The sequence below is a fragment of the Anas acuta genome, chromosome 18, assembly GCF_963932015.1.
Source record: "Anas acuta chromosome 18, bAnaAcu1.1, whole genome shotgun sequence".
NCBI lineage: Eukaryota > Metazoa > Chordata > Aves > Anseriformes > Anatidae > Anas > Anas acuta.
In genome coordinates, this window is record NC_088996.1 from 516,794 (window position 1) to 532,796 (window position 16,003).

At 46.0% G+C, this 16,003-nt stretch overlaps 1 protein-coding gene and 2 long non-coding RNA genes across 3 annotated transcripts in view; 1 reads left to right on the plus strand and 2 right to left on the minus strand.

Annotated features, from left to right (window-relative positions):
• Positions 1 to 1,881: 1,881 nt before the first annotated feature.
• On the minus strand, positions 1,882 to 7,791 carry LOC137841844 (uncharacterized). The gene is made up of 2 exons (XR_011088784.1): positions 7,573 to 7,791; positions 1,882 to 4,640 (listed from the first exon to the last, which is right to left on the minus strand). It is a non-coding gene; the product is annotated as an uncharacterized lncRNA (long non-coding RNA).
• Positions 7,792 to 8,729: 938 nt separating this feature from the next.
• On the minus strand, positions 8,730 to 13,997 carry LOC137841846 (uncharacterized). Its single transcript, XR_011088786.1, has 2 exons — positions 12,460 to 13,997; positions 8,730 to 8,893 (listed from the first exon to the last, which is right to left on the minus strand). It is a non-coding gene; the product is annotated as an uncharacterized lncRNA (long non-coding RNA).
• A 765-nt stretch (positions 13,998 to 14,762) lies between these two features.
• DHRS7C (dehydrogenase/reductase 7C) overlaps positions 14,763 to 16,003 on the plus strand; it is a 28,494-nt gene continuing 27,253 nt past the window's right edge. The window contains exons 1-2 of the mRNA XM_068655229.1: positions 14,763 to 15,034; positions 15,079 to 15,464. The gene's annotated coding sequence lies outside the window, so the exon portion shown is untranslated. The remainder of the gene's footprint in view (positions 15,035 to 15,078; positions 15,465 to 16,003) is intronic.

Here is a 16,003-nt window from a genome sequence, read left to right on the forward strand (position 1 = left end):
GTTCCCCAGAAATACATCTCCCGGCATGCTCTGGGCACTCAACATGGCCTCCCGGAAATCTGGAGTCCCAAGAACTACATCTCCCGTCATGCTCTGGGCACTCAACATGGCCTCCCGGAAGTCCGGAATCCAAGAACTACATTTCCTGGCATGCTCTGGGCACTCAACATGGCCTCCCGGAAATCCAGAGTCCCGAGAACTACATCTCCCGTCATGCTCTAGGCACTCAACATGGCCTCCTGGTGGTCCAGCATCTTGAGAACTACATCTCCCGGAATGCTCTGGGCACCCAACATGGCCCCAGAACTACATCTCCCAGAATGCTCTCCGCTCCGACCGAGGCCGGTCCCTCCCCCGGGATAATGGCACTGCCGGTCCCCGAGCTGCCCAACAGCAGCCACCCGGTTCAAGGCACGGCCAGCCCCCACGCTGCCTCAGGCAGCGTTTATGGATGGGGACTCTTACCACTTCCCTGGGCAGCCTGTTCTAATGTGTAACCACCCCTTCCATGAAGAGATGCTTATTTAGTATCCAGATATCCAGTGCTGGTGAATAAAGTTGTTCCTCCCTAGGGGTAGGGCTTGGCATTTCCCTCTCCTGAACTTAAGTTCCTGCCTGACCCTATCTGCAGCCTGACAAGGTTCCTCTGAATGCACCGCCCTCGCCCCACACAAGGGCTTTTTCCACAGAAGCCACCAACGACCTGCCACCTCTCCCCCTCCCGATTCGGCATGCCCCAGGGCACCACTGACCACCAACCTCATTGTGGGACCATGCCTTATCATCCTGGGCTATCCCAACAGCTTCCACCCATCAGGAGGTCCCAGTTGTAACAAATGACTGAGACCCAAATAGGGTTACAATTGTACTGGGTCTGGCTGGAATGTTAACTTTCCCGGCAGCAGCCCATACAGGGCCGTACTCTGTACTTGTAGCTGGAACAGCAGTGTTATCACACCAGTGTTGTGTCTACTGCTGAGCAGCAGTGGCACAGTATTGGGCCTTTCTCTAACCCTCCTAGGGGGTGGGCAAAAAGCGAGGAGAGAAACATCACTAGGGCAGCTGACCTAAACCAATCAAAGGGATATTCCATACCATGTGATGTCACACTCAGCAATAAAAGGTGGAAACAGGAAGAAGAGGGGAGGGGTGGGCTCTCGTTGAGAAGACGTCGGTCCTCCTCTCGAACACCGGCTGCGTGCGTTGAGGCCTTGCTTCAAGGACGTGGTCAATCATCGCTCATTTGTGGGAAGTAGAGAGTAATTTCTTTCCTCTGCACTTCCATATAGCTTTCATTTATTTTGTTTGTTTGTTTTCCTCCCTTCTTTTTATTTTCCCTTTTCCCCTCCCTTTCCCCTTTCCCTTTTTATTTCCCCTTAGTTAAATTGTTTAGTTCATGGTAGTCTTTATTTAATTATTATAATTATTTCCCTTTAATTAAATTACCCTTATCTCAACCCGTGAGTTGTTCTTTGCTTTACTTCTTCCCCTCCTCATCTAAATGAGGGGGAGTGAGAGAGCGGTTGTGGGGTTTAGCTGCCCAGCACGGTAAAACCACCACAACAATTAATGTTTGCAATTTATGAAAGGAATAGAGGTAAGCAAACAGCACTGGGTGCGCCGGGAGTCTCTGCTCCACCAAGATGCACACCAGTTACATCCGGCGGCTGGTTTTTATTCTCCTAGGCTAATACATTTTCATCAACACTTTTGGAAAAGGCAGGGATATTATAATTAGTTTCCTGGGACCTGAACCATCCCATGGATGTATGGGTATCCGTCTCTGGTGGTCCCTCGTACTGAAGGTTGCTCGTACTGAAGGCTTGTAGTCTTCCTCCCAGGTGTTATAAGTTGCCCCCTTAATTTTCAGAGAGCATTGCATTAATAATAGAAAGGAATTTATTGAGTAAGCAACAGCAAGCAAAACAGCGCTGGGCGGCCGGGGAGTCTCGGCTCCGCCAACGGCGCGCACCTCACCCCCCCCAGGGTCCCTTTTTATATCTTGGTAATTCTGGGATTACGCAGCACATCCTGGTATATTCTGCGACTGCGCGCACTGTTGCTAGGGGGTCGTCTCTGTCCCTCTGGTGGTCGTGAAGATGAAGGCCGTAGTCTTCCTCGGCGTTGTGGTTCAACTTCTTTCTTTATTTGGTCATGTTGGCCCAGCGTGAGACAGGAAGGCAAGATGTTGATACACTAGTTTAACAACTTATCAGGAGATGGTTACATGAACTTTGCAGCAGTGTTATTTTGAACAAAAGAGGCTACTGAGATGCAGAAGGAGAGAAGGGGAGAGGGTTCTCTTTTTTGTTACATTAAGCAAAGGAATTTTCATAGTGTCTAGCTAAGCATTATACAGCTCCTTACTTCAGCAGGGAGTTTTCACAACTCCCGTTCCTCAGACAGAACTCCTTGTTTTTACAAGAGACAATGAACAAACATTTATTGTGTATTACAATCCCTCCTTTTTGTTTTAGTTACTCATTTTGTTCATTGAAGCTCTGCAATGCCTGGCTACTAAGAACTAATGTTTCCTCGATTCCTTTGTTGGTACTTATTGGCTCGTATCTGGCATGTATGAGCATTAAATGTGCCGCTTCTAAATGTCCCTTTACAATCGCAATCAATTTATTAAAAATACATGGTCCAAAAGTTAGTGCTATTATTAAGAACAACAAAGGTCCTGTTATTGTTGATAATAAAGTAGTAAGCCAAGGTGAATAATTAAACCAAGATTCATACCAGCTCTGTCGGGCTTCATTCTCTTGTTTCCTTTTTTTTTTTCAACCCTTCCCTGGGTCTTGCCATTGTATCTCTTACCTCTCCAGTGTGATCAGCATACACACAGCATTCCTCTTTCGGGGCTGCACACAGCCTGTCCTGTTGTAAAAAAAAAATACCAAATCTAATCCCCTATGATTTTGTAACACTACCTCTGAAAGCAACCTGATAGATTTTCCAGGGCCGAGATGGATTGTTCAGTTTGGGTCAGGTCCTCGTCCACAGCAATGCATAAGGAAGTAAATTATTGATTTTGTTTAACCAATGAGGCTACCCTGGTCCCCACTCCAGCTCCTCCCAGGATTATTAGGGTGGCCAAAGTTAGAGCCGTGAATGGTTCCCATCTTTCCAGATGATGACTTTCCACTGTGTCTGGGTGTACATATAATCCTCAGAGTGGTATAGAATCCTTGGTATAATTATCACCTGTATACAGAAATCACGAGATGCATTAAAGAGTTTTAGTGATAGACAAGGAGTTACGCCCACTCACAAACAAACCCACCTAGCGTTGTTGGCTGGGATTAACCACTCGGCTGATTATTTTCCATTCTCCATGATATTACATAGGTGACACTTCCCACTAGGAACCGTGCACACACACCTACCACCTCCAGTGACTTCTGTTAGTGTTACCCTTATGTCTTTTCCCAACTGTAATGTAGAGGGCTGTTCTCGTTTGTGCGGGAGGGCTCCCCAGGATTCCCGATAGCATCATAATATGAAGGCCTTATACTAAAGCATAATCAACAGTGTTTTGTTACACTTGGGTTTGTTTTGTTTAATAATTGGTAGCTGGCATTCATGACCCCCCCCCATATGTTATTCTCAGCTATGTTATCAATCTCGGCTTTACCTGAGTTCGTAGGGCTGCCGAGGGTTGGAAGTGCAGTATTTTCCGCAGGCTGGATTCCCTGGACATTTTCTGACAATACCTCATTTGGTCCTACTGCCTGGGGCCTATCGGCATCCTCCTTTTTATTACTATGAGTCCTCCCCTATCTGTTCTGTGTTTGTAAAATCTGACATTTTTCCTAGTACCCAGCTAGTATCATCCAAGTTTGTTATATTTATATATAGAACCTTGCAAATTTCTTTATTTCCATGGAAGGTTCCTGTATACCCTATACCATGCCCTCACCACCTGTAACGGGGACCTGCTTGTTGGTTACAACCTTGCAGCCCATATCCCACTTGTAAGAATTTATTCCGACCAGCCCCGAGTGTCCAGTCCATAGCAATGGTTTCACACCCCCAGTATGCACAATAATACATGTTCGGGTAATTACAGTACCCCTTTCCTGAGTTAGAACTTGGGCAGAAATAAAATCCTGATCGGTTAAAGCATGGCTGCACTGACACCAGGTCACATAATGTGATGCAGAAACTGGGAGCACCCGCTGTCGTTGTTTGCTGGATGACGAATTGATCCTTCCATCTGATCAAGCTCCATTTAAAAGGCTGATGGGGATGCGCAGACCCATAGCTGACCAAAACGATGATACTGACTCCCATGTATCGTAGGAGGTGGTTGGAGCCCATCTAAATTGTCGGCCCGTCAGTCCCCCACCGTTTTCACTTCTCTGCCTCGCTTGTCAGTTCGGTTGCAGCGAACTACAAGGTATCGGTTCTTCTTAGCAGCAGCAGTGTTCTTCAGGGGAACCTACTAGGGAGCCTTTGAAACAGGGCCTCCTCCCCTTCCCACGATACACAGATAATATAAAATACTTATCGAGTCCGTCTTAGTGTCAGCTTCAAGTCGTCAGGGCCTGGAGCTGCCTCCCATTTACCTTCCCGGATTGGTCCTTTCACACGGCTGGCATGCGTCCATCCTTTCTCCGCAGTTCGAACAGCCGTTTCTGTGGTAAGCAAAACAACATAGGGGCCTTCCCCATCGTGGTGTTAAAGCAGTCTCTTTCCAAGTCTTAATTAGAATTGAGGGTGATCAAGTGGCAATTCCAAGTCATAGGGTATACCATATAGCATTTCAAAAGGAGAAATTCCTACATCAGTTCTGGGCTGCATCCATATGTTTAACAGTGCAAGGGGTAAGCATTTTACCCAAGAAGCCTTAGTTTCCAGCACAAGTTTTGTTAGTTGTTTCTTAATTTCACCATTCATTCACTCTTCCTTTCCAGAAGAGGAGGGGTGCTAGGGGCTGTGAAAATCCCACTCAATCTCTAAGGCCTGCTTTGATCCTTGCAGTAAAGCTTTACACCCATTCAGTCACGTGGTCAATTAGGACAAACAAGTAACTCAGTAAAGTCTACCTGTATACTTTGGAAAGGTCAAAGCCCTGGCTCCCGTCCCCCTCTAGATAGGTTACAGAAGGCCTTTTTATTTACCCTTTGACATATAGTACATCCTCTGCATGTGTGCTTCTCTAAAGTATATATTCCTACACAGACATGCTTTCTTAGAACAACATCACACATTGCTTGCACCTCCCAATGACTCTTCTGATGTAAAACAGTTAATATTTGCCTCATTATCACTTTATTCAGCATTTCTCTCCCATCAGGGAGTATCAATTTTCCTTAAAATGATCCACATATTTGTAACATTAATACCTCCTTGGGAAGTTGTAATTGCTCCAAAATATTTTTTTTTTTAGAATTTACCCAAATAGATAGGTGGCCCTGTAAACCTCTGAGGTAAAATTGTCCATCTATATTGTTGCTTTCGCCCCCATTTCAGGGTCTTTCCAGTCAGAGGTGAATATACATGTATGTTTGCTCTCAGGGCCAGAGAGCACTCCATTCATAACACTGTTATTCCAGTCTAACAATTTACTATTTGAATGCCCAATTTAATCATCAAATCCCTTCCCAACAAGTTAGTCTCTGCCTTGGATATATACAATAATTGCCCAGTGATCATTTTATCCCCTAGTCTCAGCTTGGTATCCCCCAAAAGTGGCACTGTTATCCCAGTCCCTTCTACCCCCATCACATTTAGGGTTTCATTAGTTAATTTAATCCCTGATACTTTACAAGTAACAGCAGTTGGGAGAGTGAGAAACCCCCCCGCAGACACCAAAGTCAGTGCAGAAGGAGGGGGAGGAGGCGCTTCAGGCGCTGGAGCTGAAGCCCCCCTGCGGCCGCTGGAGAGGCCCCTGGTGGAGCAGGCCGTTCCCCCACCGTCCCCCTCCCCGATGCTTGGGAAACTGAACAAACACCACAGCAAATATGCAAATATACCAAAACTTCTAGACTGTTACTTAGATAATGCCTACATCACCTTTCCCTGCTCATACAACTTCAAATACCTTTAACACTTCCTTTATCTTTCTCTAGCCTTTACTTTTCTAATGCCGACATCAAAGACTCAGTCAGGGGCCAACTTAATTCCGTACCTTTTCCCTCCAAGATGCTGAAACAACCTCAATATACAACATTTCATCCTGTTTTCCTTCTTTCCACAAAAACAACATTGACCGTAATATGGTGTTATAATTAATACTTCCATTTAGGGGCCACTCCGCTCCATCCTCTAGTTTATAAAGTGGCCACCACTGATTACAATATTTGATAAGGGTTCTTTTACTCTCTGTACCCTCTCATCCCACTATATCCCTCCAATGTGTTAGTATACATCCTAGGGGGCTTTTCCTCGGGATTTCTTTGCTTTGAACTTTTCCTATTGTAATCTGCAGTGGTTAATATTCCACCATTTTCCTAGAAGCTCTTTACTAGTCAATCCCAATCCCTCCAAAATCTACAATATATAGATACACAAGTAAAATCAGACCACTGTAAATTAACTGCCTGTAGACAATTACACTGGGAACATTTAAACCTGATGAGCCGATAATATGCCTGGGAAAATTTTGTTCCCTTAAACATACACCTCAATGGCAGTTCTTATATTTTCATATTTACATATTAACATATGTATAAAAGAACACTTTAACAAAAATGCCCGGGCTTTTATATATACAATATACAATGTACAGTTATTATTCCAGTTACAATTATTCCTCAGCAGCTGGAAACATTGTGCCAGTTGCCATTAAAGCTCACTTACCCTCCTCCTGTCTCTTTCTTAAAATCTCGGACGTCCCCGGAGTTAATGGGGACGGCCACATATTCCTAGTCACTGGTCCCTGAACGCTAGAGTCAGAGTTGCTATCAAAGTCTCCCTGGGGTTGCGGATTAGGAAGCCCGGGAGTCGGAGGGGCTGCAGGTGGTGGTGGTGAAATATAGGGAGGCAGTGGGGCTGGGGTCCCTAATTCTCGGTTTTGCTTGTGCCTCCCATCCCCTCCTTTTTCTTTTAGAGGATATAAATTGGCTCGAGTTTCCGAGCTGATCCACAAATGTGCATATTCACTTTCTTCCAAACTAAAAGGTTCCTTTGAGTTTACATAGATATTTAGGGCCTGGCAAACCCAATCTTCAAAGGACCCAAATACAGGCCAGTAAAGGTGGTCTCCTCAAATCTGTTTACCACCCCAAACTTCAACACAATAATGTATCATTTTTACTTTATTCCTTCCCCGCCTAAAAGGGGAATCCTCCCAATTTTTAATCATTAATCCCAGGGTAACCTAACACCAGACGTTACCCTGCCCATGGGACCAGAAGGCTTACTCTTCTTCTGTCCCATCTTCTGGAGCGCCTTCACACACACACACACAAATCGCTTCCCCCTTTTCGTGGCCCAGTCCCTCGCGGGATGTGGGAACCGCACTACCGAGGGGTCCGCACTCGCTTCGTCCGCAATTGGACGTCTCACAACACTACGCTCCAGGATACCCAACCCCAACCGAACGGATCACCGGCCTATACTTACTCACTCCTGAGTCTTCGTTCGGTCTTCGTGCACAAAGATTACTAGGGGTTGCCGGCTTTATTTGCTTGCTGCCGAATTTAGGGTTCGTCGGTGAAGGATTTGAATGAAAGTAATCCTAGTGAAGGCCGCTGAAATCAGCGGGGCGCCCCCTCCGAAGGTCTTTCAATCAGATTGCCTTCATCCGAGTCACGGCACCAAATTTGTTATAAGTTGCCCCCTTAATTTTCAGAGAGCATTGCATTAATAATAGAAAGGAATTTATTGAGTAAGCAACAGCAAGCAAAACAGCGCTGGGCGGCCGGGGAGTCTCGGCTCCGCCAACGGCGCGCACCTCACCCCCCCCAGGGTCCCTTTTTATATCTTGGTAATTCTGGGATTACGCAGCACATCCTGGTATATTCTGCGACTGCGCGCACTGTTGCTAGGGGGTCGTCTCTGTCCCTCTGGTGGTCGTGAAGATGAAGGCCGTAGTCTTCCTCGGCGTTGTGGTTCAACTTCTTTCTTTATTTGGTCATGTTGGCCCAGCGTGAGACAGGAAGGCAAGATGTTGATACACTAGTTTAACAACTTATCAGGAGATGGTTACATGAACTTTGCAGCAGTGTTATTTTGAACAAAAGAGGCTACTGAGATGCAGAAGGAGAGAAGGGGAGAGGGTTCTCTTTTTTGTTACATTAAGCAAAGGAATTTTCATAGTGTCTAGCTAAGCATTATACAGCTCCTTACTTCAGCAGGGAGTTTTCACAACTCCCGTTCCTCAAACAGAACTCCTTGTTTTTACAAAAGACAATGAACAAACATTTATTGTGTATTACACCAGGCTTTGTCCTTCAGTCGTTCTTCAGCCCCCCCCCCCCCCTCCATTTAGTAGTTGCTGGGCCAGATGTCAGAAAGCTGTGTCTCGTGCAATAGTCAGCAGTTATCTCAAAAAACTCCCCCCATTCTCTTATCTCCCAGACCCGAGTCTCAAGGTTTACCCTTCAAACCCTCTATCGACATGAACTGCTAGACCGTTCTTTTGCAAGATACAAGAACTATATACACTAACCACTCTCTTTCTCTTGGCCTTGTAGTTATTTATAGAAGGGGATGTAAGACAGAAGGTCACATTTCATTATGAGGCCCTAGCGTTGTTCCATAACAACACGAATCAGATAAACATATTTCACAAAATTTTATTTTATTTTCATTAACATTTTGGAAGCCACACAAATTTTATTTTCCAAGCCAATCACACAGTGTTTCCACCCTGACTGAAGACAAGCCCTGGCGTTACTTCTGCCCTCAGTTCCCAGCCAAGCACAGAGTGTCCCCACAGGCACTGCATAGCAAACACACAAAGTAACATTGACATCCTATCCATAAACATGCTATAACAGTTACTCACCTGATGAAGAACTGCACGCAATAAAGGCACCAAGTCCTAGTTAGAATTAGTTTATTCTAACAGATCCTATTAGTTGTTGCCTCAAAAAGATGTGCATACCCCTCGCTACTTGGAAATGCATCAGTCCATAGACTCTGATCCACCTAAAGAACCCCGAAACTGACTGAAGGAAAAACAAGCACCCCAAAGAGCAGCCCAAGCAGACAGAGCTCTCTGAGGGGATGCCTGGGGCTCATATACCATTTGGCCCAGCACCCAAACCCAATCACCTGGGAAAGGGGAGGGGCAAAGCACAAGGAAGTAGGAAGAGAGCAGCAGCAGCAGCTGTGGTGTTTTGTGTGTGTGTGTGTGATTTTTCTTTTCTTTTTTTTTTTTTTTAAATCTGTTTTAGCTCAACAGCATGCATAGTGCAGACAAGAGAACTGGGGTGTTTCTAGAAGCAACAATCCCCATGCTTTTGCTGCAGCTTATAATATTGAAAGGACAATATGACCAAGCAAATAATTGGAACTCTTCCAAATGGAGTTAGCTCAAACTTTTATTTATGTATAAAGAGAAAACTAGGAGTAGAACATCTGCTCCATGAGTTCCTTTCTCACCTTGCCATAGGCAGCTCTGGCTGTGATGTCCCAGATTGCATACCGCGTTTCAGCTTTAACAAATGAAAACCTTTACCCTAACCCAAACCTTAACCCTTACCTTACCCTTATCCTAACATTAACCCTAACCCTTACCCTTACCCTAACCGTTAACCTTACCCTTAGCCTTACCCTAACACTTACCCTTGTCCTAACCCTTACCCTAAACCTTACCGTAACCCTAACCCAAACCCTAACCCTAATACTCTCACCCTTACCCTTACCCTAACCCTAACCCCAACCCCTAACCCGAACCCAAACCCTAACCCTAATACTCTCACCCTAACCCTTACTCTAACCCCTAAACCTACCCCTAACCTATCCCTAACCCTAACCCTCTAACCCTAACATCAACCCCTAACCCTAAACCCTAACCCTAGCCCCTAACCCTAACCCTGGTTCCCGAGAACTACATCTCCCGGTATGCTCTTGGGCACTCAACATGGCCTCCCGGAAGTCCGGAATCCGACAACTACATTTCCCGGCATGCTCTGGGCACACAACATGGCCTCCTGGTGCTGGAAAACTACACCTACCAGCATTCCCCAGACAGCCGGCATGGCCAACCACAGGCCAAGTTTTCGAGAACTACATTTACCAGCACTCACTGTAACCCTAGCCCTTACCGCCCTTACAAAAAAGCCTCAAGCCCTAACCCTAAAAAAACCTCAAAACACCTACAGACCTAACCCAAACTATTTACCACACTAAACCCCTGAAGACCTATGCCTAAAACCCCTAACCCAAAATCTTAGAACACTCAAAACCCAAACCCAGAAATTAAGACGCTCAAAACCCAAACCCAACCCAAAACATTAGGACGCTCAAAGCCCTAATGCAAAACATTAGGATGCTCCAAACGCTTTCCCGAAAACTTAGGACACTCAAAACCCTAACCCAAAAACATTAGGACGCTCCAAACCCTAACTAAAAAAACATTAGGAGGCTCAAAACCCTATCCTGAAAACTTAGGATGCTCAAAACCCTATCCTGAAAACTTCAGATGCTCAAAACCCAAACCCAAAACATTAAGATGCTCCAAACCCTATCCCGAAAACTTAGGACGCTCCAAACCCTATCCCAAAAACTTAGGATGCTAAAAGCCCTATCCTGAAAACATTAAGATGCTCAAAACCCTTTCCCGAAAACTTAGGACGCTCAAAACCCAAACCCAAAAAATTAAGATGCTCAAAACACAAACCCCCAAAATTAGGATACTCAAAACCCTAGCCCTGGAGAACCTAACCTGAAAAAAAAAAAAAAAAAAAAAAATAAGATCTTAAAAACCTAACCGTAAATAACTGACCAAAAATAAAACCCTAAGACCCTAACCCTAAAAAACATATCAACACTACAACCCAAAAAACTCTAAAACCCTAACACGCTAACCCTGAAACCCTTAAAACCCTAACCCCCAAATCTTTAAAATCCTAACCATTAAAACCAACCCTAAAATCCTTAAAATCCTAAACATAAACCCTGAAACCCCTTACCCTGAAACCCAACCCTAGTGCCCAATCCCTGAAACCTTAAAACCGTGAATCACTCTGTAGCCAATAACATAGGCTGAGTCGAGGATCTCAGTACAGTAGCATTATTATTCGAGATTACAATGGCGGGCGTCCCGCAAGCAGGAGGGTGCCTACTAATTCCATACACAGTTTATACACTTTTTTTTTCTGCCAAGGACCGGGACCCTCCCCTGTTTCCCCATTCACTGTGCTATTCAAGGTTCATAATCTAGCTGGTGCTTTACAGAAAATACATAGCTGCTGGCCTGTTACAAGTCACATTTCTTTTGAGGTTTTTACTCTTTGAGGTGGTAATGTTTCTTACGCCGTGATTTCCACCTAATTGCTGTAAGGATTCTGGTTGTCTGCATTTTACAAGGTTGTCAGTTATAATAAATGACTAAATCCCAAATAGGATTACAATCAAAGTTTACAACTTATTAAATGAATAGAGGTAAGCAAACAGCGCTTACCTCCCTTAAGAGATATAGAGAAGCTCTCTCAGATATGGCAGTCCTACTTCTCGTGTATGCAGCCGGAGGTCAGCCTAATTCTGGTGCTGTTGGTGGTGGAAGCAGGGACTATGGTGGTATTGCTGGAGATACCACAGCCACCGGAGGGGGAGCTGCCGGGGCTGGATTGTTAGGATATGGAGGTGGTAGATTATCCAACTGCTCCCGTTTATCATCTTTTTCTTTTTCCTGTTCTTCTTCTTCTTCAAATTTCTTATCTGCTTTTAGTGTAAATATTGAGGCTGGAAAAGGACGTGAAGTCCTCCTGATCCATAATCCTGCATAATCACTTTCTTCCTGGCTAAAAGGTTCCTTTGAATTAACATGGATATTTAAGGCCCAGCAAATCTAGTCTTCAAAGGATCCAAAAACAGGCTGAAAGACATGTGGTCTTAAAGGCTCCTTTGGCCATTCTATCATACAATACTGGACCATTTTCAATTTACTTTTTCCTTTTCTGGGGCCCCTATCATTCCAATTTCTAATCGTTATTCCTAATGGACTTTCTGGTGGTATGTCTGGTAATTTGCTCCATTTCTTTTGGTCCCTGGTCTTCGATTTTGTCTGACCCATCTAGAAATTTTACTATGGCAATTCCCACAGCCCTTAGTTACCTCTAGTAAGAGTGTCTTGCAGGGGGTTTAGGATCTATCACCCACCCACAAATCCCATAGGAATCGCTTCGGTCCTTCACCGGCCAAGTCCCTCACAGGAGATTGGAACCGCAGTTAGAAGACCTCCACAATCGCTTTGGAACTAAGTTCCATCTCAGCCACACTCTTGCACACACAGGCAACCGAATCCCACCCAACTGAATGGTATACACTTTAAATGCTTACGACTCCATCGTCTTTGTTCGGATCTTCACAGAATTACGGGCAAAATATAGTGCTGCAGCTGGCAAGGGAGCTGAAAAAAAATATCAAAACCTTTGCTTACCTTTATTCAGGTTCAAGATGCCATTAGTCCTGACCTGACTCGAACAGCAGCCACCAAAAGGTGGAGCGCCTCTCCTGGATCAAATCAGAATTCAGGAACCAAAGCCCTCCCAGACAAGCCCACAATTGTAATAAATGACTGGGTCCCAAATAGGATTGCAATTGAAGTTTATAATTTATTAAATGAATAGAGGTAAGCAAGCAGTGCTGGGTGCGCCGCGAGTCTCTGCTCCACCAAGACGCACACAAGTTACATCAGGCTCCAGGTTTTTATGCTCCTAGGCTAATACATATTCGTTACAACTTCTAGAAAAGGCAGGGTTATTATAATTAGTTCCTGGAATCCGAACCCTCCCACTGGTGCATGCGTTATCAGTCTCCAGTGGTCCCTCTGGGGGTCTCTCATGCTGAAAGCTCGTAGTCTTCCTCCCAGGCTTTTCCCTTGTCCTTCTCCTTTGTCCATCTTTGCTGGATGTCAGAGACTTGCATAGTGTCCCATGCAGCAGTTGTAATAGTTAGCAGTTATTCTGAAACCCCTTTGTTCTCTTATCCCCTATTGACCCGAATTGCTGGACCATTCCTTTGCAAGATACAAGAACTATATACACTAACCACTCTGGTTTTCTTAGACTTGTGGTTATACAAAGGTATGTAAGACAGAAGATCACATTTCATCATATCATGCAGCCCTAGCATTGTTCTATATCGACACAAATCAGATGAACACATTTCACACTGTTAAGCTCTCTTATCACTGCAAGCTTATCTCAATACCACCTTCCTTCCCTCTAAAGGATGTAACTGCGCAAAAACAGCATTTTTATTCCCACAACCTTGATCCCCTTACCCTGAAATCCTTATTCCCCTTAAACCTAACAACTCTAACCACAACCCTAACCCTTATTATCAACCCCCTAACGCTAATGACACTGGCCTTAATCCAAACCCCAAACTGCCTCTAACCCCAGACAACCAACAACGAAACACACAGACACAAAGATGGAAACTACAAAAAAGGCAAAACCCTGGATACAGGCCCCAAATCACAAACACGCGACCAAAAAGCTACAGAAAAGGCCCAGACGCAGGCCCCAAATGCTACAGCTAGGCCTCAAAGGTCAAGATGCATCCCAAGGAAAAAAAGCAGACCCCAAACATTACAGAAAAGCCCTCACACCCGGGCTGCAGAAGTCTACAAGCAGGCCCCAAACTGCCAACAGAAGCAGGCACCAACCACACCCAGATGTAGACCCCAGCTGACCACAAGAAACTCCTACCCCCACACCCCCTCCCAAGAACACAGGCCCCAGACCCAGGTCCCTCTCCCCCCGCCCCAGACACAGGTCCCAAAGGTGTACAAGCAGCTCACAACCTGCCCCTTCAGAGACAGGTCCCAACCCCTCGCCCCCCCCCCCCCCAAGACATGGGACGCAGAGGTGTACAACCAACTACCAACTCCCTCCCCCTCAAAGGGAGGCCTCAAAGACCCCCAAATGGAGGCCCCTAGAGTGTACAAGCACCTCCCAACTCTCCCAGGCACAGGCACCCACCCCCCCAAAACACAGGCCACAAAGGTGTACAAACAGCCCAGACCCCCCTCCGAGACCCAGGCCCCTAAAGTGTACAAGCAGCTCCCAACCACCCACAGATGCAGGCCCCAACCCCTCTCAAAAGGGAGGCACCTAGAATGCGTGAGCAGCTCCCAACCCCCCTGAACATAGGTCCAGAAGTGTACAAGCAGCTCCCAACCCCCATAAAATAAAGGCCCAGAAAGTGTACAAGTAGCTCTCCCCCCCCAGAGACAGGTCCCAAAGGTGTACAAACAGCCCCAACCCTCCCTCAAGATGCAGGCCCCTACAGTGTACAAGCAGTTCCCAACCACCCCCAGATGCAGGCCCCAAAGGTGTACAAGCAGCTCCCACCCCTCCCCCAGATGCAGGCCCCAAGCCCCCCCCAAAACCAGGCCCCTACAGTATACAACCAGCACCCAACCCCCTACCCCCGATGCCAGCCCCAAAGGTGTAGAAGCAGCTCCAAACCTCCCCCCTCAACCCAGGCTCCAACAGTGTACAAGCAGCTCCCCCCCCCCCCCACCTCAGACCCTCAGCAGATTTTGAGCAACGCCTACCACAGCACCACTAAAACAGAGGGGAAACACTTCAGAGACTTGCCTTAGGGGTGTGATAAATTAGTAGGGGTTTGTTCATTGTCCTTGAGAATTTAAAGAATCTACTGAGGAGATAAGGTTTCACAACTCACAGCATTGTAACATGGGGACAAATGGGGAAGGGGGGTTGGGTGAACATCCTTGTTAAAACAAAGATTTTGTAAGATACCACCCACCCACCGCAAGACATCCTGTTTTGCCCCCACCTGAACACAAGCACAACGCATGATCACCGGAGGAAGAATAACGACCCCCAACAACAGACTGCGCAGTCTCAGGACAGGTCTTGACAAGTCGACAAGTCAACAGGTCTCGACAAGTCGACAAATCGACAAGTCTCGACAAGTCGACAGGTCTCAACAAGTCTCGACAAGCCGGAACTTCAATGCTGTAAAACAGCGACACTGGAAAGGGGAAGTTGCGTGCTGTGGTGGAGTGGAGATTCCCCAGCCGCCCAGCGCTGTTTTGCTTGTGTCTGCTTACTTGATTAATAAAATAATTTCAATAGACCAGTAATTGTGTGGTCTAACTTATAACAATTTGGTGCTGTGACTCGGATGAAGGCAATCTGATTGAAAGAGCTTTGGAGGGGGCGCCCCGCTGATTTCAGCAGCCTTCCGTAGAACTACTTTCATTCAAATCCTTCACCGACAAACCTAAAATTAGACACAAGCAAATAAAACCGGTAAACCCCAGGCAACCTTTGTGCATGAAGCCCGAACGAAGACCCACAGGGTGGGTAAGTATAGGCCGGTGATCCGTTCAGTTGGGGTTGGGTATCCCGGAACACAACAAATGAGACGTCCAATTGCGGACGAAGCGAGCGTGGACCCCTCAGTAGTGCATTTCCCACATCCTGCGAGGGACTGGGCCATGAAAAGGGGGAAGCGATCCATGCGTGTATGTGTGAAGGTGTTCCGGAAGATGGGACAGAAGAAGAGTAAGCCTTCTGGTCCCATGGGTGGGGTAATGTCTGATGTTAGGTTACCCCGGGATTAATGATTAAAAATTGGCAGGATTCCCCTTTTAGGCGGGGAAGGAATAAAGTAAAAATGATACATTATTGTGTTGAAGTTTGGGGTGGTAAACAGATTCGAGGAGACCACCTTTACTGGCCTGTATTTGGGTCTTTTGAAGATTGGGTTTGTCAGGCCTAAATATTTATGTAAACTCAAAGGAACCCTTTAGTCTGGAAGAAAGTGAGTATGCACACCTCTGGATAAATTCAGATACGAGGATGCATCTATATCCTCTAAAAGAAAAAGGAGGGCAGGATAA